The 22,825-nt window shown below is 42.1% G+C and overlaps 1 pseudogene; it reads left to right on the top strand.

The window, feature by feature from the left end:
• Positions 1-4,727: 4,727 nt before the first annotated feature.
• On the top strand, positions 4,728-5,326 carry LOC134471854 (NADH dehydrogenase [ubiquinone] flavoprotein 2, mitochondrial-like; annotated as a pseudogene).
• Positions 5,327-22,825: the final 17,499 nt, after the last annotated feature.

Below are 22,825 nucleotides of genomic sequence, written 5' to 3'. Positions count from 1 at the left end.
ACAAAATGATTTTGGTCATGAGTTGAATTAACTTTTCCCATAATAATATAGGGGAATGAGACTCTCAACCTACTATGTCTGTGAGTTTGTGTACTCTAAAACCGAAGAATGAATTTTAGGAACAATGGAAGTGAAGAGTAGAATATATTTATTGAGAGAAAGAAAGCTTCTGTCTGAAGAGAGACAGAAGGGGTCCTGAGCGTGTTGCCCCAGACCCTGTTTTTTCCAGGGACTTTTATAGAGTGAAACCATGGGTTCAAGGAGAGGGAAGACTGGGAACTCACAAGGCAGATGGGCATAAGGTGGGACATAACTATAATTAGCCAATAGGATCAATAGTTTAGGTAAAATTGATTACATTGGGGACAAATGGGGAAGCGAGCCACATAGAAAGTGGGCATTCTTAGAGAGCAGTAACTCTTCCCTAGGGACTGGAATGGTGACTCCTGATTTCAAGGTGATCCAGACTTATTCCCTTAAGGATTATACTTAGGGCGTGGTTGCATTTGTTTGCCTTCTGTCTTGAGAGCTGGCCCACAGCAAGAGGTGTGTATGTCCCCTCCAAGGTCATCAGATATCTGGTCCTCTGTGCCTGCTCTCGAGGGCCTGGCCCTGTCTGATTGCCTATGATATTTCTAACTAGCTCAGCTGCCTGTAACAATAAGGTTCTCTGTAAATGAGGTTAATCCATTCTGAACCACATATATGTTTTTAGTCAGAGAAATATGAAGCAAAGTATAATATAGTACAGTACAATATCACAGACCATGCAGGCCCATAACCTCCCAAACAAGTGGACAGCGAAGGCTCAGATAAAAGACACAAGCGGTGTTAGAGTTTTCTGATGCAATAGAGAAGTCAAAAATAAAAAAAGAAAAGAACAGTTTATTGCGGATATGGAAAGCAGCACACAACCCATGGCTGCTGGGCTGTCTTCTTCTACTGGACACAGAGAGACAAGGGTTATATGACCTCTGACCAGAAACGGCACATGGAGTGGATGTTGATGATGTCTGAGGAACTGACTGGAATTTTCTTTGTGCACAAACAGGAAAGAGAGCTGCAATTAGGGCTGAAGAAGAAGGAGGAAGCGGCAAGCATTCCTGCTTTGGCCTCCCGCCACGTTAGACCACCGCCATAATTGTACAGTATTTATACTAGGGCAAGAACCTTTCAAGTGGTATGATTTTAAGGCTCCATGAAGATCAAAACCTTCTAGCAGAATTCAGATTCTCTGGGGGCTGAGACAAAAAACTTCTCTGGGTGGTCCAGAAATTTGTTTGGTATTCAAACAAGGAAGAAAACTCAGGAGACTGAGCAGGATCTTGGGGGTGGCTCAAGGACTTCTCCAAATCATAAATTTGTAAATTTAGGATAACTCTTTTATCTCAGTTTGACCTTCACTTCTGGAGTGAGATGCCTGCAGCTACAGTCTTTAACTAGTTAATTAGGATGGGAGCCAGGCATCCTCAGCTGTGGTCCTGTCTTGTATTTTGAGGTGTCACAGCATCGCAGGACACTACAGGCCTCACCGGGGACCAGTGATTCATAGAGTTTCACTTACTGTGAATCCCCTGCCCATCTCCAGACCAGGGGCTTAGGCCTGGTACAGACTTACAAGTAAACTTAGAAAGCCTGTTTATTAATTTTAAATCCCGCTCAGAGTTGCTTCATAGTGGTCTCTACCAGGACAGTACAGACAGTAACATTTACCTTCTGGCAAGGAGTACAGGAAGGTGGTCTGGAGTAGGTTATTATTTGGAGAGTCTCTCTCCATAGGGACTGTGGAGAGATCTCCTTTAAGAGCTCCCTCTCTTTTTTGTCTCTTAACTTCAAGGTCAATTTTGATTTAAAAAAAAAAAAATCTAATGTCGCTTGCTTTTTCTGGCACTGCATAACCCTGTGGAAGTGAGAGAGCACGGGGCTGCTCATCAGATTCCGCACTGTTCATGACAGTTACATCGGGGCGGTGTTTCGCAAAGACATCCCAGCACCCCTTCCAGTTCCCACAAAGGACCTTCTCACATCACTGCTCACCTCCTCCCTGTCTTCCTCTTCCTCAGCGGGCTGCTCCTGACCCAGCACCTTCTGCTATGCACTCTGCAGTTCAGCAAGTTCCTCCACCGTCAGCTCCTCCTGATGAACACGTGCGCCATTGAGGTCCAGACCCGCACTCTTGCCTGTTTCGCCACAACTGAACACTTGCTGAGTGATGTGTTCTTCTGCCTTCATGAATTCCATGGATTCTTTCTTCCATCCAAGTATGAACCAGGCTCCACCTTGCTTAACTTCTGAGATCAGACAAAATTCTGAGTTCGGCGCGACTACACACCTCCGTGGATTCCGTCTTATAGGCCTGTGCAGTGGCCTTGTCAGACTGGAAGCCTCACCGTGTCTTGTCACACTGTGGATGCCACTTCTCTTGCATAATTTCTTAAACCACCCTCCACTGGCTTTAACTGCATCACTTGGTGCACTTGCAGAAGGGCTTTCTTGTGGTAAATCACTGCAGTTTCATGGCTTCTCACAGATCATAATACTACAGGCAACTGTTGCCATCATCTGCCAGCTGTTTCTCACTCAATCACACTAAAAAAAGTCTCCCCACCTCTCCCAGCACTTGTGTCCACACCTTGTTTAACATTGTGGCTCCATCATTTTCCACATTAGCTCCATCCGCAGCTTCTTTATTCTTCAAAATAGTTGAGATTGTGGACTTTGCTCTCTCGTACTCTTCATCAGTCACACAAACACCACGCTCAGGCTTCGCTACCATTTCCTTCAAGTCTGTGGTTATTCTCTTGAGAACCTTCTTCCTACCCTTCCTGCTCTGCAGTTTCATGTTCCCTTCATGAGTGCTCCACACATTCTGATTACCTTGGTCACCACTCTGGATATTCCTGTCACCTCCATTACTGCTCTGCACTTTCGTTGGAGCCATGCTGAACTGAATAATACTGTATAGTGCTGTAGACAAGCCTTCATAGCAAGTGTGCACAATCTGTGAGCGCGATCTCTATTAGAGGAACTACAACCACATGTCAGAGTGGGAAGATGGCCATATGCATGCAGTGAACAGAATTGTCCCCAGATCTAGATGCATTGGTGAACTGAGGTATAGTACACACACACACACACACACACACACACACACACACACACACACATACATTCTTGCAGTTCTAGCTGTATGTATGTGCAGAGATACATGCACAAACACATATGTTTGTCACAGTGCTTTATGAAGGGTAACAGGAGACAACCTAATTCTGCCAATAGGGACCAGATCAATAAGTGATATTGATGCAATTGAATATTGTGCTTGTAAAAGCCTAAATCTTATATGAGTTGATACAGCGTGACATGTAGTCTCCAGAAAAGAATGTCTACAGTGCTACCATTTGTATCTTTGGAATCCCTGCAGGCAGTTACCCAAACTGAATAGTTTGAGTTTAAGAAAGGAACTACAAATTGTGAGTGAGGAGCAGAGAAACCTGACAGTATAAGGCACTGTCATTGCAAAAATGCCAGAAGCGGTGATGGACAGGTACACTTAACAGAACTGGGAGGCTGGAATATTTGGAGAGAGTGAGCGAGGGCCCACCTCTGGCTTCTCCTCCTAACATCCACCAGCATGCAGCAGGGGGTGGGGAGCCTAAGAGGGCGGAAAGGTGCAGAGTGGATTTGCTCCCCAGAAACAGGCATGAAGGGGCAGTTTTGGGAAAGAGAAGCATAGGCATCGCCAGGTACGGTGTTGCACACCTGTAATCCATCCACTCGGGAGCTGAAGTGGAGGATCATTGCAAGTTCAAAGTCAGCCAGCACTACATAGTGAGTTCAAGAGCAGCCTGAGCTTCATAGTGAGATCCTGTCTCAAAAGAAAAAGATTTTGGATCTTTCTGGTATGAAGTAACAGCTTTTTTCCTCTGCATTCTCCTTTTAACTATCAAGAAAACTTTTTTATCTTGTGCATATATTCTTCTTTGGATTTAAACATTAGTTAGTGGAAGAATTTTTTCTTGTCTTTAATTTTGTAGGGAGAAAACTTTGGTTTTCTTGGCAGTGCCAGAGATTGTATAGTCATGGTGCTAGAACCCCTGTACTAGAAAAGTGCTCTACCCTGAGCTATATCCCCTGCCCTAAACGTTCTGGTTTCAGAGCGCCTACCGGCAGTCATCCTCAACAATGAAAGGGCTGCCTGCGAAACAGAGGAGAAAGGAAACAAGGTAAAACCAACACTCTTTTCGTCCTAAAATTTTGATTTTTGAGAAGCATGAAGGAGCCCAGAATGTACAGAAAGTGAGGCGAAGTGGTAAATTTGAGAACAGGAAAAACACAGGGCTAAAAAATGCTGGTTAGCTGACACCTGAGAAGAAAGAAGCGCACAAGAGAAACACCAGGTTCTAAGAACGGGCCTCTAATACTCCCATTTCCCCCTCCCCCCAAATCAGCAGCACACACAATCTGTGTTTATCATGTCTACTAGAGTGAGACGTAGAGGTTAAAGAAGAGCGATTGTGTTTCATGTTTGATTGTCTTAGAACTGAGAATCCAGAACGACAGTTGGACAAACAGTTAAGAGAAATTTCAGCTCAAACCAGAAATTAGGACAGAACCTGTCTTGAGAAACACAAGACTCTGGGTGCAGGGAACAGCGCGCTCTGTGTCCACCCTTGCTGACTCTGGGGTGCGCTGCAGATTCAGGCCTCAGTGGCCTGGAAGACTGGATGGTGGGGTTGTCCCATTGTCTTGGCACTGTGGGCCTGGCACTCAGCCTCACCTCCTGGTAGGGAAGATAAATAAGGAATTTGCATAAGACAGCTATGCAAAATGGTGCTACAGAAGTCTTATTTGTGCACAGAGATACTCCTGAGAATAATCCAGATACTCCATTTGACTTCACACCAGAAAACAGAAGAGGACAGAGGCAATTATAAACAACTACCCAGAAAGGAATAAAGCAGCAGCTGTGCTTCCAGGCCTGGACTTAGCCCAAAGGCAGAATGGGTGATTGCCTATCTCTGCTTTGAACAAGGTTACAGAGGTTTGTAAGTCCCTCAGGTGAGAGTTTATGAAGTAGCAACTTTTTATACAATGTTGACCCAAAGCCAGTGGGGAAGCAACACATTCAGGTCTGCACCACGATGCCTGACAGCATGCTGGGAGGTTTTCAGAAAAAGCCTGGAATAAAGACTGGGAAGACCACACCTGACAAACTTTTCACTCTAATAGAGGTGGAATGTTCAGGCGCCTGCATGTAATTGCACCAAGAGTTCAAATAAATGACAACTACTATGAGGATCTGACAGCTAAAGATATTGAAGATTTTTTTTTTTTTTTTTTTTTTGTCCCAGGGATTGAATTCATGACTTTGCAATCGCCAGGCAGGTGCTTACGCCATTAAGCTAAATCCCTGGGCCTGAAGAAATTACTGATGAACTGAGCGATAAGATTATATAGTGTGAAAAAGATGAGAAGTATAAAACAAAAGAGCCTTTATTCTGAGAACGTGGAGAGAGAAAACAACTCCCGCCCCCACCACCATGGGAGTTTGGCTTTCTCTCTGGTGGACATGTGGCATGGGGGCATATAAATAACCTAGGTTTGGGGAGCAACCTAAGGGGGCATTAGGGATGCACAGGTAGCTCATTGGTCTTTGTTTAGCATCATAGGTAAATTCCTAGGGGTGGGGGAGATGGAGTCACAGGTAAATTCCGAGGGAATAATAGCTACCTTAATATATCTTGTTATCTTCACAATAGTTGTCCATTCAACCTGGTATAGCAAAATCAAACCAAACCAGAACATTATTAAATGTATCAAAACAGAATATTGAATAGAGCAAAACAACCAATCAGAACAAATCAAAAGAGTGATAACAATATTTGCCTTCAAAGACAAGATAGAAGGAAATCCGCCATATTTGTTATATTGCATTCGATCATCCTCCCAAGAGATGCTCAGATCTCTGGCCCCCAGTTGCTGACGGGATTGGGAGGAGGATGCGATATTTGATTCTCAGCCCACTCAGCAGCAGGCTCGTGGGAGACGCTGACTGGTTCTCATCCTGGCTCACTCCAGCTTGTTCACGCCACCTCAAGACCATATTCGTAAGTGAGATTAATCAGACCAATTGTATGTCTCACTAGTGTGATATCTGAACAAGTAAATAAAATGAGAATGTACAATAGACACTGTGAATTGTAAAGTAACAGTTTGAAAGAAAAGACAAACTGTGGATGGCAGAAAGCGGAAAGGAAGAAAGGGAAAAAAGAAAAAATACATGTTTACACAGATGGTTAAGATAGTAATACAGCCAGCTTCTCTTAAAAGAAAGCTTTGTGCTAATATTGTTTGGACAAGATATCATGTTGGCTTTTTGAGACAGGGTCTCACTATGCAGTTGGGCTTGCCTTGAGCTCGCTTTGTAGCCCAAGCCAAGCAGTGATCCTCCTGTCTCAGCCTCCCAAGCTCATGCCTATATCTTGTGCTCTGAACAACTACCAGAGACAATACCCAGTGTATCAACTATTGTAACTAACCTATTTTGAAACTCAGTTTCATTGTTTTATTTTTTCTTTCTTTAAAATTAAAAAAGAAAGATTCCTGCTATGGTCATAGAGAAATCTTTTCATAATAAAGTTAGGCTACATCTCATGACTTTATTTGTAGAACGTACATAATAACCAAGTGAGGTAAGTTTCTCAGAGTCATTAAGAAAAGAGTCACATTAGTAATGATTAATTTACAGTTTGACAGAGATGCAGAAAGAAGTGTTAAATCTTTACTGGTTTAATCACATATTAATATTGCTTACTTTCTCAAAGAATTTGCGTAACTTGTAATTTATTCTCTTATTGTTACCAAATTAATGAGGATAGGAAAATATACAGGAGATAGTAAGAGATATTATCTAAAACTTGGGCATTAGGCAAAGAGTACAGACTGTGCCTTCAGTATCGCATGGGGGCGTTGTTCTCACTACCAGCTCACGGGTCACTTCATCAGACGTAACATTCAGTGCTTGACTTCTGTACAGGCCTTTTATTATGATTTATTCCGCGTTAAATTGTAGGAACCCCCACTGGAATGACAAGTAACTTCTGGAGGGTGGAAAAGATAACCTCAAAAGTTTTTTGGTTTGTTGTTTGTTTTTAACCTATAGAAAAATCTCATTCTTAACATTCCCTTTAAATGTCCATCCGTAGTTCCTCAGAACACTCATTGAGGGGCTTTATCATTGTTCGGGTTCCCCCTTTAATCGGTCAATAATCTTGAACGTGACCTCATTCCATACTGAAATGAGAATCATAGTTTTAGCTTTCTAAGAGTCATATTTAGGCTAAGCGAGGTTTCACATGTCTGTCATCTGCACTTCACAGAAGGCACAAAGGATGGACATCAGCCTGGGCTACCTAACAAGACCCCATGTCAGAAACAAACGAACAAATAAAAAACCCAAAACAACCAGGTGTTGTGGCATATACCTGCAGCCCCAGCACTCAGAGGGATACCAACTTCAAGCAATTGAACAGTTTAGCAAGACTCTGTCTCAAAAAAAAAAAAAAAAAAAAAGCTGGACATGTAGCTGTCCACCAGCATGCTACCCTCTGAGCTGCACACCTTCCCTGGTCCTCTCCAGCCTCGTTCGGGATCATTTTTTAAAAGTTTGTACAAAAATGGCAGATTAATGATACCAGACCTCCAAATGATATAAAGGACATACTGTAACTCCCAACCTGCAAAATGTCAGTCACGCCATTTGTGTTCCCCAAACTGAAGAATGAATGACATCTATCTAGACTTTATTGGACCAGGTAGAATCTGTTATACTATATTGTTTAACCTCAGAGAGGTATGCAGGTCCAGTCCTTCCACCTGGATCTTGAGGCCTGGCCTTCAGTGAATGTACCTCCAGCCACCGATGTAATGTGTTCTTATCTTCTGCACCGACAACCCCTTCGAGGGAGAAACCCTGTCTGGCCACCTCTGATATTTCTACCTAACTTAGCTGTCTATACTGCTTTCAACAATGATCATGGTAGTTCTTCCTGGTTGTTCTCTTCCCCCTGACTCTGTGGTCTCGTCTCTTCCCAGGGCTAGAACCTAAACCAGTTTCTAAATATCAAGCATCTCTGAAGCCTACTACAATTACTGCTTGATAGTAACCCTTTGAGAGCAGGGCCCTGGGAATTTGTTCTTACCACCCTGCATTTAGCACATCTTCGGATGTTTCCGAAGCATTTTTTTCATAGCTAAATATCCTAAGAGGATTATAGTCACTTCAGTGCACACTCCTGCCATGTCCCAAAAATCAGGAATATTAAGTCTGACAAGTTCTGGTAGCCACCTCTTCTTCTGATGACTTAGACGTGGGCTGTGGCAGAAATGTTTTTCCTTATTTACTACCAGATTTCAGCAACACTGTGGCTGTCCTTGTTTCTCCCACTCCTACTGATTCATCTTCGCTTTTGTTTTTCTCGCCTAGTGTGTTTCACAAAGCTTGCTTTCACTTCCTCCTTCCTGATTCCCTTTGTTTTGCTCGCATTTATAGCCATTGCTCTATTTTTAAGGACTTTTGGAGATGTCATGCTCCCTCTGAATTTGGTTGGTTTATTTCTGGTTCCTTTCCAGTTCCAAATTAAGAACAGCACCAGGCAAGGAATAGAGTGTTAATGAGTCTATCATCTTCACAGGTTCAAAATTCAGTTATTTGCTTGTGAAGTTTACTAAATTATTACCAATAAGGGGGCTGGGGACGTGACTTAGTGATGGAGTTCTTGGCTTAAATGCAAAAGGCTCTGGTTCGATCCCCAGCACGACAAAAATAAATAAATAAATAAATAAATAAATAAAGACCAATAAATTTAACCCAGAATTCACAGGAAAACTTACTTCCTCCATATAGGCTAGACTTTTTATTCATTGACAACAAAGCTACATTTGGTGCTAGTTTTCTCCCGTTTGTTTCCAAATTTGGTATTCCAAATATAAAATTATAAAGCAAGTTAAACCACTTCCTGGATTTTAACTGGTTACATGGTTATTACATGGTTATTACTAACCATGGATATTAACTTATTTTCTAGGTCTCATTTCATTAGCGCCTTCTAACAACACAGGGCGGTAAGAACCATCATTGATTTTATGTTACAGAGAGAAAAACTGAGCAGGTGGTCTGGATAGAGTAGAGTCTGAAGCCTCTGATCCCCTGGGGTTGACTTTCTTTTCTAAGTGTGACAAAGGCACCTTTTCTATTGCTGTTTCTCTGTAGACTTCATAGAATTCAAATTCCTTAGGCCAAATTAGGAGTTCAATAAATCTTTTCACAAGGATGAAACAACTTTTATTTTCAAAAGAGAGTTCCCAGTACCAAATGCCTGTAGTAGCCAGGCAGATGAAATAAACACATAATTGCAGCTAAAAACAAACAAACAAACAAACAAACAAAATACCCCACAAGGGAAACAGCATCTGATCAGCTCAAATTTACTGGTCCCTTGGATTGTTGACCTTGTGCAGCCAGATATTAATCTCCCCTAAGAGCCTGAAATTCAAGTTTCATTTAAAAATAAATCAATTAGCAAATACTGACAACTTAGTAAGTTTTGCTTGTTTTCTATTGGCAAACTAAATGTGTGTATGCAGGCCAGGTTTTATGATATGGACTGATTTTGGTTCTTAAAGCATATGTCTAATTTGGTAGCAATGGGCACCTCATAACTATTATAATTATTTTAACTAACGTTAAATTAAAAATTCAGTTCTTTGGTTGCACTAGCAATACTTTCCATATTTGAAAGTCACGTGTGCCAGGCATGCTGGCTCATGCCTGTAATCCCAGCACTCAGGAGGCTGAGGCAGGAGGATCATTGCAAGTTCGAGACTAGCCAGGGCTATGCAGTGAGATCAAGGCCAGCCTGTTTGAGCAGTGAGACCTGGCTCAAAAAAAAAAAAAATTACAAAAGAAAGCAAGCATCAAGTCATGTGTGGCTGTGGCTACAATAGCAGGTGTAGCTCAGTGCATTTCCAGTTGTTACAGACAGTTCACGCTGATCCCTCTGAACTGCAGCAACAAGTAAATCTGAGCTGCTGTTCAGTGCTCTGTCACAGTCCACCAACTGGTGCCTCCTTTCCGCCTGGACAGAGACAGCACACAGAGAACACACTGAGAACTCATCAGCCTTGGGGTCAGCAGGGAAGCTGCAGGGCGTCTCCAGCATGCGCGCGCAAACACACACACACACACACACACACCCCGCCTCTGCAGTGCCCCCTTTCCCAGTTCCACAGTCCTGTCACTTCATTCACTCTCTGTGGTGCCCAGCAGCACTCAAAGGTAAACGATGGGTGTTCACCTGGAGCTTCTCTGCCTCCTTTGGGTCTTTAAACTTGTAAGGTACAAAATTCTAGGAGAAAAGGTCAAGCCTGGAGGAAATGGTTGGCAGGATTTCCATTCTCATAGGAGATGACCAGGGAGCTTCTGGACTCCTGCCGTGCCACAGTCAGCTGGCTCCCCGGGTTCTAGGGCAGGCTGGGTGGATAGTTTCAAATGCAGGTTGCCTGTGAGAATCACCTGTGCAAGGCTGCCAGCCTCAGCAAGTGAACAGCCAAGCTTCCCAGTTCAGTCTGAGTTTCAGACAATGAATATTACTTTATTATCACTCCAGCCCATTTGCTGTGCAATATATATTTTACCTACAAATTCTAAGTTTCGGGTTTCTTGATTTTGTGTTTGTTCTCTTCCCCCACTAACTCTAATTCTCATCCAGTTTTGGGAATCTGATGGTATTTAATTCCCCTGTCTCTGGACAGTATTTCATTTCTCACCAAAATTTCCATCTCCTATAGAGGGTAAGCAAAGTCTCCTGCAGTGAAATATGAAGCCACATAATTGTGACACCTTTGTTACACTATTTGGTCATCACAACCATCCTGTAAAGTAAGAAAAGCCTCTTATTGCATCAATAAGAAAACTGAGGTCCCAACTGACACAAAACTAAATGGCAAACCTAAGACACAAACTTGTATCTTCCAGATTTCATGTCAATGTCTATTCAAGTACTCAGCACTGCAAGCAAAAAAGAATGGCACTGCAGAGAGAACAAGAGAGAAAGAGAGCCCAAAGTGTTGCATCAGAAGTACGGCGCACCGACCAAGTACCACTCTGTCAGTTCACACCTCTTTGACCCTAATCAATTTTGAAATCGGAAGGGAAAATCTGGGATCAGACTTCAAAAATTCCCAAGTTTCCAGGCATCTAGGAGTCTGAGACAGAGTTCAGACTAGATAATACCATCCAAGTAGTCTAAAGATGGGCTTTTACACTGGTAACAGCAGCAACAGAGTTCCAGCAAGAATGTTTGGTGCATAAAACTGCTATCACACCGAGTAAGGAAACCCCACCGCACCTGTAATTTACCTCAACCACCAAGTTCAGACCTTGGAATTTCCCTCCAGCGAGGTAATGAGTGGCTTTGGCTCCCTGGCTGCCCTGCCATGAACTGGGTCAGGGAAAGGTTAGGGCTGTGAAAGGAGAGGAAGTGAAGAGAAGCCATAAACCCAGGCTCCCAGCCGCGTGGGGAAGGACCAGGAACTGCCCACCGCAAGGCTTGGAGGTGACACTGGAAGCCCAAGTGCTCCTCTGAACTCCTTTCCTGTACAAGCTATCTGCTGTTGAGAGCAGTTCCTTCCTTGCTGCTATCCCATATCATCACACATCCAAAATTACAGGGATTGTGCTTCCAGGAGAGACACGTTTGATTCTAAAAATATATAGCACCAGATTGAATTTCTGAATAAATTAGAGGATCTGTAGCATCACCTATTCGTGTTAGCCTGTATCTCCTGTTTAAGCTGCTTTATTATTTAATAGGGTGATCCCGGTTGAAAGGTACCCAGTGTACACCCATAAAGCGGGCTGTCATGCTCAAGCAAGCAGTGAAGGATGCGGCAATGCATGGCACCACGTCCTCATGCAATGTTCCTCCTAACAACCCACAATCCTTGTCAGCCAATGAGTTATGGCTGTAGACATTTGACCCCAGTGTGTGAAGTTTAACAGACAGTCACGTAGACTTTGTTAATATCCACAACATTTGAACAGTGCTCCTGGATAATATACAATATTGGCATATTGCACATATTAAAATGCATCCAAGACTAGCTTTCCTTTTCACTACTTCATGGGACACAACAGAGAAGTTTTGAATTGTAAGAAGTCAAAAGCATTATTTTCCTTATTTGACCAGTGAAGGCAATATTTCCTGAAGGAACTCTTTTGATGGAGGCTCAAAACATTACACTGCTGCCTGCAATCAGACATCAGAGGTGGTAGAAAGAGGGTCTCCGAGTACGTGTGTCCATCTGAAATAGTCATCTTCCCCGGAAGCTAAGGGTTTAGACATCAGATGCCCTCACCAGATATTTCCAGACCCATATGAGAGCTATGGATGTACACTTAACAAAATAAGACGTTTGAGCAGGTGTTTGTTCTGACTCCTAAGCCCGCAAAAACTGTGGGCAAAAGCCAAGAGTAAGCCAATTACCTCTTGAGGGTAGAGTCTCCCTGGATGCATGTTGGGGTTGTGCCAAAAATCACAGTGGTGGGGACAATGGGGGCTGGAGTGACGCTTGGCAGGGAAGTTTCTGGGTGAGAGAGAGAGAGTGTGCACAGGCACCGAGATGTCACACAGCCAGGGCTGCAGAGGGCACAGCCTGCCACTTGACGAGCAGGCATGAGGCAGGGAGGCTGCTCAGAAACCACCTTACACAGAGTCCTGGCACTCACCGGGGTGAGGAGAGCTGGAACAGAGGCCATGCGCCCTCCATCCCTGACTTCAGAGGGCCAGAGCCGAGGCTAGCAGTGCATTTAATGGTTTAATGCACACAACATGAACTTCATGGTGAAATATCCGAGGTATTCTTTTAATAATGAAAAACAAGAAAATGTAGGAAACTGTCACCTATAACAGGACAGGAGAAGAATGATGTGCTGTACATACAGAAAAGACAATGATGAAACATTTATTTTCAGATGCCACGCTGCTTCCCCCTAAATCCACGGGCATTTCTGATAGCTGTTCGGCTGAACAGCAAGGATTTTTTGTTTAATTGCTAGTAACTAGAATCACATTTAAGGGTCCAGGGATATGGCTCAGCAGTATACTCCCTGCCTGGCAACTGTAAGGTCCTGAGTTCAATTCCCGGATAAAAAAAAATCTATAAAATCACATTTAAAAATCAGTAGTTAGGGTTTCCAGGATAAACATGACTACTGACATTAGGAGTTTTCCCTGTTTTCTCTGTGGCAGTCACATAAAAAGCAGAAAAGAATAATGAATAAAAGTCCACAAAAACTGTTTTCAAAAGAGACCCCAAATGTAGCCTCCAAAAGCTGCATCATTCTCCCGAGATCGGCATGTTTGTGTGCGTGTATATGTGTGTGTGCATGTGTGTGCGAGTGTGTGTGTGTGTGTATGTGCGTGTGTGCATGTGCGTGTGTGTGTGTGTGCTTCTGCACACTTTTACTATCCACAATCTCAAGTCTCCACACTTGATGAGGTAGATAAGTGGTAGAATATTCCGGAAGCATGTTTGTTTGCAGATCTGTTTGTAAATTCATTCTCTTTAGTTCCCTCAGAGCTGCACTTTTCTTTTAGTGGAAAGCCGATGACAGGAGCTGGTAGCATGTATGCGTCCTGCTTTTCTTTTGCTACACACACACACACACACACACACACACGCACACGCACACGCACACGGTCTCTGGAAGGACATATAAGAAATTGGTAGTACTGGGAAATTCAGTTTTTGAAGAATAAGAATACGTTACCTTTGTTAGTTTGGGGATTTGGTAGCATAGATCATGGGAAAATCTGTTTGAGGAGCCATCACATCACATCTCCCAGCAGCCACTGTCCTGTCCTGGTAGAAGGAACGCTCCTGACGGTTGCGCTGTGCTGCCCCCTGGCGGCCTCCCGGGGCAGAGCGTGCTGCCCGGCGCTCTTGCAGGGGGTCAGGGCTCCAAAGAGAAGCAGCGATACTGATGTCCTTCTGAGAAACAGAATCACACGTGATCGCGGTCTCCAGTGGGTCTTCAGCCACTCCTGAAATATTGGTACTTCTGTCTCACTCAGTTTTGCCCAAAGTTAAAAAGTTGTGCAGTGGTTATGCATTTATATGTAAACAGATAGCCTTTGACTTAAACGGTGATGGACTTTAAATCCTGACACATTCATAATACACAGAAAGGACCTGGTAATCTCACGTTCCCACTGCATGCCGAGCTGAGTCAGGAAACAGGGAAAATAAATTTTTTGAACTAAGCAATTCTTTGAAATGTAAATATATTATAATTCATCAATGTAATATACACGTTTCTGTCACATATTGTTATCATTTATCTATTTACTTCCAGTTCAATTTTTTCTTTTCTTTCTTGTTTCCTTCCTTTTTGTTTCTTGAGACTAGGTCTCCTTGTGTGGTTCAGGCTGGCTTTGAACTCCCTCTGCAACTTAGGCTAGCCGCCAACTCATGGCCCTCCTCCTGTCTTAGTCTCCTGTGTGCTGGGATCACAGGTGTGCGCCCCACACCTGGCTTCACTTCTTTTTTAAAAAATAAAATGTTTTGATCTTTACAAATTAGGAACTTATTGACAACTCAAAAAAAAAAGGAAACTTTAATGACACTGATAGGGATAACTACAAAAATATGAAATTGGATAATAAGTCTCTTGTTTTGCAATAAAATACACTAAACCAATGCAAATGTTCATAACATTTTAGTCTTCCCTAAAAAAACTTTAATCCTGTTTTAATTAAATTCTTTGGAGATTATTACATAAGGACATAGCATATATTTTAGTAATGGCTTAACAGAGGAAGCAATTTGTTTTATGCTCATTGTGTTTCTAATAATCATTAGAAGTAGTATTATCATTATATATCAATATAATGATATCAATAATCATTAGTCGTACTAAGCTACCCAGGAGCAGATAAATTGGTTTAGGTGCTTTGTAAATGAAGTTAAAGGCATAGTCTGATTTTCTGGAAGATATTTTCTCTGTACTCCTCCTCTGTGAGACCATCTATGCTGCTGTTCATCTAGGTTCCTTGCTAGACCTGTGTCATCTCTGAACTGTCAGTGTTGGGCTCTTGCACTCCCCCGGTTCAGTCCTCACTGCATGCAGGTAAACTGGCCCACAGTCTCTAAACTGCACTTCCTAACTGAGCGCCCACCTTGTGGAGCCTTTCCATAGTCTTAGTCCTGGACGTCAACCTCACCGTGTCTAAGGGTAAACTTACCATTGCCCATCCAAATGGTAAAGCAATCGTCTTTTCTTGTCTGTGTTGACTCCCGCCCCCTTGTTCCACCAGGAAGCAGTAAGTATCCTGTGCTATTCTTTCTCCTCACTGTGGTTCAAATTTTTCAAGTGTGTCCAATTTTGCTCCCTAAGTATTGTCAATGCCTCCTACCCTGGGTTGGGCCAAGACGACTTTCTCCTGCACTGTTTCCATGGTTACTTATTCTGCCTGTCACCAGCCCCCTGCATCCATCTACCTTGCAACCAGAATGCGGACCCAAAATGCAGTTCTGGAGCAAAACTAGTCTCTCAGGACACAACACTTGATCTGTGGAAAGGCATGAAGACAAATAATAATACCATATTGCCAGACTCAGGGGTGCACGCTTGTAATCCCAGCACTCAGGAAGCTGAGATGGGAGGATTGCTGCAAGTTCAAGGCCAGCCTAAACTGCATAGCAAAGCTGTGTCTCAAAAAGATAAAAACACAGCAAAACAAAATCTTCTAATTTATTTAAAAAATTTTAATATATGGAGAAAAGGGATGAGGAAGTGTCTGGGTGGTAGAGCAGTTGCCCAGGAAGTGCCAGGTCCCGGGCTCAATTTCCAGTAGCAGGAAAAATAAAGGGCACAGAATTTGTAAAAGGCGTTTTTTGACTTATAAATGCCTGACATGCAAATATCTCTTAACCGCAACATGGGTAACAGTTCAGAGTTGTACACTTCCCTGTGAAAACGGGGCCTCCTGTTGTTTAATTTCAGGTACACTAACTTTTGTAGGAGTGGGGGAGTCCAACCCCACATTGGACACTCCAGTGGGAACGGTGCCCCTGACTCAACAGCAGAGCATCCTGACTGGACAAAGCCCTCTCGTGTTCCATTGCCCTTTCCCAGCCTCTGCTCTGCTGGTGACAGTCAGAATCTGCCCCCTCCTAATACTTCCGGGGACTCTTGTATGAGTTCCTGCAACCACGTGGGCCATTCAGGTCCTCTTTAACTGCCTAGCATTCCCTCTGATTGTACAAGAACCCCAGGAACTCTCTGTCACCACCTAGTCACCACAAAACAACAGAATCTGAGTGGGCTGTCTGGGACTTGGAGTGTGGGGAGGTTGAGTTGGCCCCACTTAGTGAAGACTGCAATTAATTTCCTTAAGAAAATACAGGAACATTGTCACTCTTGCTGTGGTTTCCACTATTCTTAGTGCCATAATTAAGTTTAAAAGTGCTAAATAGGTTTTGGTGACTATTCTGGAAAATTAAGTATTGTATAAGCACCATGGCTGTGAGAAAACATTACAAGTAACATTTGGGGCACAATCAACTGACATCTGAGCCCAGACAAAGGGATTTTAGCATTATGGCAATGCTTAATTTGCATTCTTTTTCAGAAGTCCACTGGAGACACCATCTACATGAACTATCACACACATATTCAGCTAATATGAGTGTGTTTTTAGACATTTAAGCACTGCAGATCAATGACAGTGGCTCTCTTTTGCAGGTTGTCATATGCCTGCGAGCAAAGTGAGATGGAACTTCAAAAACACTTTTTACAGTGGTGTGAATAAATCTATCTGTCTGTAGTCACTAATGTGTGTTATTTCTCTTGATCTCTGCCTGCGGTCTTGTTGAATTTCTTGAAAATGCCAATGTCAAGCCCCACCTTCATGTGACCCCATTATCTGGAATGTGCTTCCTGAGACTTTTGCTTGGCTCTTCCCATGGCTCTGTTCTGTCTGTAGAAAGACCACAGCGGACCACAGGGAGACTGGAGTGCCTCCTGCCTGCCTCACCCAGGCCCAGTGCTCTGCTTTGTTTTGCTTTCTAACATACACAGACCATATATATTTATCTTTGTTTTGTGTTTCTCCATCTAGAATGAAAGACTCCTGAGAATTCCTCCATCACTTTCCATGTTGAACTCCTAGGATCCCTGAACATATATACTATTTTATTTTCTTGAAGGAGTAAATTAGTCTATCATGTCACCTCTCTTTCTATGGTCAGATTGCTTAGACTTCTGAATTGGTTTCTTCAGGATAGAATGAGATGCAAAGAGCAGAGCAGTGTAGATAACAGTCCCTGATTTGGGCTGGAATTCTGGCCCCAGCACCTACCAGGTTTATAACTTTGGGCAAATTATCCTGCCTCTTCATTCTCCTTTTATTATAGAGAAATAACGAAAGGCTTTTCCTCATGATGTAATGATAACTAAATGAGTTTCTGCATATTAAATACCTAAAATAGTTTAAATAGTATTGAACAAGATTTCATCAGTTCTAGTGTTCATATATTCACACCCATAGGGCTTAGCTTCCTGATGCATAAGTTTCTAACGAAACCTCCACAGAGGGTATATCTAAACCACTCAGCAATATGGCACATGGATCGAAAAAAAAGACAAAATTCTATAGGTGAGAAGCTCTGGGATGACCCAATATCCTCTATGGAACTAAAGACCATGAACCCAAAAGCTCAGAGCTTTTATTGATACTAATATGGGGAGAAGTGTGTGTGGAAACTTTACAGGCATGGTTGTAATGAGAAACAGAGCATTTTTGCACCAGGCATAGAGGCCCTCCAACTAGCAATATAAGGGATAGCTTGATGGATGTAAGGCTGGCAGCTTCACTGTCACATGGCCTCAGGTGAGATGTTATCTCATGTCCTGCTCCTGGAATCTCCCAGGCTTTTGCTCAAGCCCCCATTCTAGCCATCAGCAGGGGGATAATTCTCTCCATGTGCTGCAATGAGACATGCTGGTGTTGACTGGGCATGATCACATGCTTTCGATCAGTTCTGTATCTCTAGCTCTGTATACCATGGTGAATAGGGTTGAAATAAAGGTCAGATAAACACTGAGGCAAGGGGCTTCATTTCTCAGGAGAGCTCAGCTTGGCAGTCTCCCACAGTTACTACTTTTCTTTTGAAATGTACTTGCTAGTGAGTTGGGTTGTTATTTTCTAGATTCAAAACTAGGTTTTGGCCATTTGCTCTCAAATTCCAGCTTTAAGTCCTCAAAATGATAACCCTGCTTCGATGTTCCATTATTGTCTATTTACTGCCCAAGTTAATAAATAAATAATCAAGTGTTTTCCAAAGTGTGGCTAGTGGAACATCAGCCAGATGGTTTAAAAGAAAAAAAAATGCCTATTTGCAGGGCTTCCATGTTGAGCAAAATCTTCTTAGATTAGATTCAACACACTAATAATCAGAGAAATGCAAGTTAAAACCATCTTGCACTTGTTAGAATGGCTAGAAGAAGTCTTGGCAAGAATATAGGAAAAAGGAGAGCCTTACACACTGTTGGTTAGAATGTAAACTAGCACTGCCATTATAGGGAACAGTATAGAATTCCCTTAAAAATTAGGATAGATTAAGGGTGACCCAGATATCCCCATTTGTTAATGTACATCAAAAGATATGAAACCAGTAGGTGGTAGAGAAATCTGTACCACCATGTTCACTGCAGCATTCAGAACACCCAAGACACAAAATCACCCTGAGTGTCCATCAACGGAAAAATGCATAGTGAAAATGTGGTTTATATGTACAATGTAATATAACTCAGCCTTAAAAAATTTAGAAAGTGCCTATAATCCCAACACTTGGGAGGCTGAGGCAGGAGAATTGCTGTGAATTTGAGACCAGACTAACTGCATAGAGAACCTATCTCAAAAAGATTTTAAAAAACTAACAGAAACAGAGAAATGGTGTCATTTGGGAGCCAAGGGATTAGAGAGCAGGGGATGGTACAAGACCCCAATTAGATAAGGTAAATAAATTCTGTAGATCTATTGTACAGCATGGTGACTACAGTTAATAAAAATGTATTGTATGCTTGAAAATTGCTGAGTAGGTTTTAAATATTTTCCGCACATTATGTATGTGGCCTCACATACATAATGGATAGAAGTTAGATTTAATTATGTCATGATGTGCATGCATGTTGCATACCATAAGTGTATGTAACTGTTATCAGCTAACTCTACCTTTATAAAGCTAGAAAAAGGTAAATAAAAGCAAACTACACAGAGAAATCGAAGATTGCTTTCACTTGGGAATATAGGTGAGAAATAGCTTTAGAATAGCCAATCAAGGGCCTGGGATATTGCTCAGCAACATGAGCAGCGACCTGGCAAGTGCAGCATCCTGAGTTTGATTCCCGGTACCAAGAATAAATCATAGAATAGCCAACCAAATCTAGCAATACATTAAGGAAACAACATAATCAAATAGGGGTTGACGTGGTAATTCAGGATAGTTCAAGCACTAGAAAATTCTTAATATTTTAATATTTTAAGAATCTGAAGAAAAATAAGACATGATCATACTAATTGATGCTGAAAAGTTCATCTAGCCATTTTTCATATCTTAAAACCACATTTAAGATAGTGAGTCTTCCAAACACACTGAAGTTTATTTCCTCCAAACCGCTATTGAGCAATTTAAATAGACATGAAAAGCACAGCCATTAAAATTGAAAACAGAGGGCTGCTTCAACAGTCAACAGACGTGGGGGCAGCACTGTGGACAATACCACAAAATAAATGAAATATTCAAACTAAAAATGAAAAATAAACCTACCCTTTCAGCCTTTCTCAACTCTGCTTCGAAGTGAGCTCGTGCCCTTTAACAGGTGCGTCATGAAGCAGCACATATTAATGTTGTGTTACCAGATCTGTCCCAGGAACACAGGCCATGGGCTTTCTCTATGTTCATGGGGACAGCTAAATGTGATCCAAAGGACCTGGGCCAGGCATTCGGGACCTTGAGCTGCCAAAATATACCTTACCCTTCCATCCTTTAAATACAGGAAGTGAAATCCAGTCCTGTGTTTATGTATCAAATATGCATTGGTCCTCAAATTCAAACTGCTGCCCTATACTGTAATTGCTTCATGGGCTAATTTTATCAACAGACCAGTCACCAAAAGAGTCATTATAAGGTGCTATTTGCTGGTAATCACTTCAAGATCCAAAACAAGACCTCCAACAAATTTGTAACAGGGCACAGAGTAACCTAACGATTCTATCTCATATACATAAACCTGTTAAATCCGAGATTATTTCAAATGCACCTCCTTAAGAAATTAGATCATGCATTACAGTTAATTTGGCAAATGAAGACAGCCAGCTGCTCAAGGGAGATCCCAAATTTTCTGACAAATTGACTGAACACCAATTTGTTTGTTAATATGATTATGGAATTAGCAGAATGACATGAAAAATTACTATCCAAATTATTTCATTATGGCTCGTTTCTGTTATAAATTAAATGAAGTGGAAATTATATTGTTCAAAACTGAAGCAAAAATCATTGCCAAACATAGAGACTATTTGAAGAATAAACAAAGAGATAGATAAATTAACAATAAAAACGAAGACCATTTGCACAAAGTTTGAACCTTTGACCTGCAGGTTGTGACGTCACAGGATCCCCACGTCTATCAGGGCACCCACACCCAACACTAAATGGTGCTCATATCGCCTAGGCGTTCATTCTCAAAGCTCCGTGCAGTAGGAATCTTACTTTTAACAAGACTAATTTCCATGAACACCATACATTTTATAGCCTCCGTATGTATTTCCATTATTTCTAGCAGTTTTCCAAGATACCAGAGAAATAGTGCACAAGAAGGTTTAGATGGATCCTTTTCTTGCTGGTTATGATTCAAGAACATTAGTACACAGAAACGGCATTTTCAATCAGAGTACCTCGTGTACAGCTGCAGGGAGGGGAACCCTTGTTCCTCAGGCTCCTGGAATCCCCATAAAGAAGAGGAGGCTCCCGGAACGTGGTGCAGTGCTGAGCAGCAGAGAAACAGCTTCTCTGAGATTTGAGGTCCAAACACTGAAATGCAGCGCGGTGCGGCAGAAAAGGAGGGAAGTGGGTCTCTGAGAGCCAGCAAGGATCTGAAGTGAGATTAAAGTGCTTGGCCAGGAGCCCCCTTCTAAAGGGGCCAGCTGGGGACTCAGAGCAGCTTGCGCTGGCTCCCTCTAGTGGCGCCCAGCGGCAGGGTCAGGAAGCCCTGTTCAAGTTGTAGCAGGTCAGGGTACTGAGTTCAAGCCTGCAGAGAGCCAACCGTGAGTCTACAGCTGCCTCGCTGGGATTAATCAACACAGACCTGGGCTCCATCTGCCACTCTCTCTCCAGTGACAGCAGAGACTCACCTTAAAGTGGACATTTTTTAATACTCTCTCTCTTTTATCCTGATTTTCTGTTTTCACTTCTTTTTCTTTTTTTCTTGTTTGTTCTTGTTTTTATACAGTGTGAATATTGTTTCTGGGTTTTTGTTGTTCTGTTCTATTCTTGATTTTATTTCTTTCTTTTCTTTTTCCTTCCTGTCTTCTTCACCAGGTTTCCACAGTTTTTATAATTTCCCTCTGTCCTCCAACCTTGCTTCTCATCTGTTCCTCTCCTATTTCTCTATTTTTCTCCCTAGCTCCTTTTAAATTTTCTCCTGACAGTAAAATTGCCATAGTAAGGACATATTTACTGCATACAATTTTCTGACTTGTTTTAGATTTTGTTATATAACCACAAATCAAATTCATGTTGTTAAAAGTGGCAAATTACTAGCTACCATGGTTTATCATTGTCTTTGGTGCATTTGATGCTATTATTGTTGCTGATTATATCATTTTAGCCAAGGTGATATAATTGTTCTAATCAGTTTCTTCCTGGTAAACCAAGACTGAGATTGCCTGAGGGTCATAAACAGTGTTATAGGCCAGTGCCAAAGGACCAGGGACTGGGCCAGCCAACCAGGCAGCAATTTCTCATCCCCGGTGATGTGAAGAGGAAGGATCTTGCAACATTTTCAAAACCAAAAATGCAGCTAAACCTGGAAGATGCCTCTGAGAAATAGTCATTTCCTAAGGGTTAGCAATAAAGCTACTGTGATAAAAAGAGCATGAGGGCCAGGAATATAGCTCTGTGGCACGACGCCTCCTTAGCAAGCGTGAGGTCACGAGTTCAATTCCCACTACCAAAAAAAAAAAAAAAAAAATCAGCATGATACTGGCAAAAACAGACCCAAGGATCATTGGAACGTAACTGAAGATACAGAAACAACTTAACTCCAAATGTACTCAGCCACCTTATCTTTGACAAAAAGGCCAAACACTTTCACTGGAAGACAAATAGCCTCTTAATGCTTGGTGCTAGGAAAACTGGTGCTCTACGTGCCAAAGATTAAAACCAGACCCATATTTTTCACTGTGCATTAAACTAAATCAAAATAAATAAAAATATAAATATTAAAACAGAAACACTAAATTTGCTAGAAGATAGAATAGGCAGAACAGAGAAACCCTGATTGCATAGACAAAACCCCAGGCCTATAGGAAATAGCAAAGAATCAACAACTGGGATCTCATCTTATTAAAATGTTTTCACACAGTAAGACAAACCATCAATGGAGTGAAGAGATAATCTACAGTGTGGGGAAAACATTTTCCAGCTGTTCTTCAGACAAGACTATAATGTATAAAAAATTTTTGAAAAAATCAAA

This window comes from Cavia porcellus, unplaced genomic scaffold (assembly GCF_034190915.1).
Source record: "Cavia porcellus strain 051 isolate PalLab524CR breed Dunkin Hartley unplaced genomic scaffold, mCavPor4.1 scaffold_20, whole genome shotgun sequence".
Lineage (NCBI taxonomy): Eukaryota > Metazoa > Chordata > Mammalia > Rodentia > Caviidae > Cavia > Cavia porcellus.
This window is presented reverse-complemented; position numbering and strand designations above follow the sequence as displayed.